Source organism: Scylla paramamosain, chromosome 34, assembly GCF_035594125.1.
Source record: "Scylla paramamosain isolate STU-SP2022 chromosome 34, ASM3559412v1, whole genome shotgun sequence".
Classification (NCBI taxonomy): domain Eukaryota; kingdom Metazoa; phylum Arthropoda; class Malacostraca; order Decapoda; family Portunidae; genus Scylla; species Scylla paramamosain.
In genome coordinates this window covers 12,785,220-12,788,504 of record NC_087184.1, presented here as the reverse complement: position 1 = coordinate 12,788,504, position 3,285 = coordinate 12,785,220, and positions in this window count along the sequence as shown.

Sequence of the window (3,285 nt, the reverse complement as noted above, 5' to 3'; positions counted from 1 at the left end):
CAAAAAACACATGAAGAAAATAAAACAGGAAGATAAGAAGAGAAGAAGAAATTAGAATAGGGGAAAGAATGATAAGGAAACGAAAGATAATGAAAACAGTAATGCCAACATTATTATTATCATTATTATTATTATCATTATTACTATTATTATTATAAGTAGTAGTGGTAGTAGTAACAGTAGTAGTAATAGCAGTAATAGTAATAGTAGTAGTATTACCAACAGTAGTGTCATAAAAGTAGCAGTAATAGTAATAGCAGTAATTGGTAGTAGTAGTAGTAGTAGTAGTAGAAGTAGTAGTAGTAGTAGTAGTAGAAGCACCACCAGCAGAGTCGTAGAAATAACAGCAGAAAGGCAGCGAGGAAGAAGAAAAGGAGTAGCAGAAGGTGGTGGTGGCGGCGGTGGTGGTGGCGGTGGCGGCGGGGTGCAGCAGGGCGGGCTGGCGGCGCCCCCTGCCTGGTGAGGTATGCTGCTGATTACCCCGCCTCGTCCTGGGCCGTGGGAGCTGGGCCATCCTGTACTCCTCCTCCTCCTCCTCCTCCTCCTCCTCCTCCTCCTTCTCTTGTTCTTTCTTCTCTCCATCCACTTCTACACCTCCTGTGTGCCTTTTTCTTTTTGTTCTTGTTGTTGTTCTTCATCTCCTTGTTCCTGTCGTTCTTGTCCTTGTTCTTAACTTTTTTTCTTCTCTCTCTCTCTCTCTCTCTCTCTCTCTCTCTCTCTCTCTCTCTCTCTCTCTCTCTCTCTCTCTCTCTCTCTCTCTCTCTCTCTCTCTATATATATATATATATATATATATATATATATACACACACACACACACACACACACACACACACACACACATACAAAGTATATCAGCCAATGCACTTTGAACATTGTTTTCATCATAATCTTTATCATCATAACAACAACAACAACAATAATAATAACAACAACCACTGCAACTACAATAAAAACCACCAACGCCATCACCACTACTACTACTCCCACCACCACCACCACCGCTACTACCACCACCACCACCACCACCACTACTACCACCATTACACACTTCTTCCTCATTCCTTTCTAAAAGAGTAAATCATTCCCTCCTCCCTTTTCCCCCTCTCACTCTCCCTCTCCCCCTCCCTCCCCCTCACTCTCCCTTATCAGCACACGGGATCAGGCGCCGCGCAAGAACATTACCTGCAGTGCTCAATGTCGCTTTGTTCTCTTTATTTCATCTCGGAACAAAATTGTGAGATGATACGAACACGCTCTGAACCACCCCCTTGCCTCTCTCTCTCTCTCTCTCTCTCTCTGTGTGTGTGTGTGTGTGTGTGTGTGTGTGTGATGTTCGGTTCACTGGTTCGAAGCGTGTGTCGTGTGGTTCATTTGCTCCCAGGTCGAGTCCCGTGGTTGTCGTGAGGTGCTGCTGATGGCGCGATAAGGGAGAGGAGGAGGAGGAGGAGGAAGTGGAGGAGGAGGAGGAGGAAGGGTATAAGGGGAAGAGGAAGGAGAAACAGGAGGAATAAATTATGTAAAAGTAAAAATTTAAGGAGGATTTTAAGTAGTTTGATTCGTTGACTTTGTTAAGGTTTGTCAGATTATCTTTTTTTACGTAATGATTTTTTTTATTTATTTTTTTGTTATTTCCTTTTTAAGTGTACTGCTTTGGAGAGAATTATAACTATCTATATCTAACTTTTACCTTCCATAATTCTCTCTCTCTCTCTCTCTCTCTCTCTCTCTCTCTCTCTCTCTCTCTCTCTCTCTCTCTCTCTCTCTCTCTCTCTCTCTCTCTCTCTCTCAAACATTATGAAGCCAGAAGAAGAAACAGAAGAAATAAGATCACCAACACTTCCTATTTCATATTTCGCGGGGACAGTCAAAGAAAACGAGGCTGCGTCCTGCATCATCTCCACCAATCAGAAGACGTGAGTGAGTTACTTGCGTGGCTACCTTCCGTCTCAGCTGTGTGTGTGCGTGTGTTCCTGCGTTTGTCTTCCTGACTTTGTGTTGATCCGTGAGTGTTGCTTGAGTGATGTGTTGTGTTGTGTGGTGGTGGTGGTGGTGGTGAGGACAGCCAGCCAACCAGACAGACAGACAGCCAATCAGCCAGTCATCCACACAGCCAGCTAGCCATCTAAACAGAGAGACAGACAGACAGACAGGAGCGCCAGTCACCACCCGCTGTCCTGTCTTTCTTCGCCGCCACCTGTTGCCACTGTTTACCTGACGAGTGGCTCCCTTCTTCTGCGTCTTCGTCAGGAGGTGTGTTTGTTGTTTCGTCTGTCTTCACTATTTTTTTCTTTTTTTCTTTTTTATATTTGGTTACTTATTTTTTTCTTTTTTTTTGGCAGTTTTTCTTTATTTTGTTTTGTTCTTGTTCTGTGTTGTCTTGTTCTACTTGTTCTGTGTCTGCTGGTTCTTGTTCTTGTTCTGGTTGTCTTTTTCTACTTTGTTCGACTTTTCTTTCAGTTCTGCTTGTTTTTTTGTTCTATTTTTTGTTCTGCTTGTTCTTTTTACTCGACTTGTAATTACTTTTCTGCTTCTACTTATTCTTGTTCTGTTTTCTTTTTTTATTATTATTTCATACTGTTATATTTCTTGTTCTTCACGTTCTCCTGCTTCTTTCTATCTTCTTGTTCTGTTCGTTCTTCTCTATCATCCTTTCCCTCCTCCTTTTTCTCTCAGTTCCTCTTCCTCTGCTAATCATAATATAACAAACATAACAAATGAAAAGAAGAAGAAAAAAAATCGAATGCAAGAATAAGGCATAACAGGAAGGAAGGAAATAATATAGACTTTTAAAAAATCATCATTCTTTCTTTAATTTTCTTCATAATATATTTAATCTCGAGGCAAGAAAACATTATCTTTCTTCGAGGCGGTGGTGGTGGTGGTGATGGAGAAGAGGGGGGGAAGAGGATTGTTGGGGTATTCATGGCCTTGGGGAATGGTGATGATTGTTGGTAATAATGGGGAGGGGAGGGGTGATGGGGAAGAGACGGTGGTGGGGGTGGTGGGGGTGGTGGGAGTGGTGGTAGTGGCGGTTATGGTGGTGGTGATTAAAGCAATGATGGAGAGGAGAGAAGGGAGGGAGTGGACAGGGAGAGGTGATGGAGGCAGGGAAGGGGAGTCGGAGGAGGGAGGGAGAGTCGGAGGGAGAGAAAGGATGGAAGAGGAGAGAGAAAGGGAGGGAATACATGGAAGAGGGAGGGAGGTAGGGAAGGAGCGGAAGAAGGGAGAGGTGGATGGAAGTGCAGGAAGAGGAGAGGAGGAAGGAGAGAAGGAAGAGAAGGG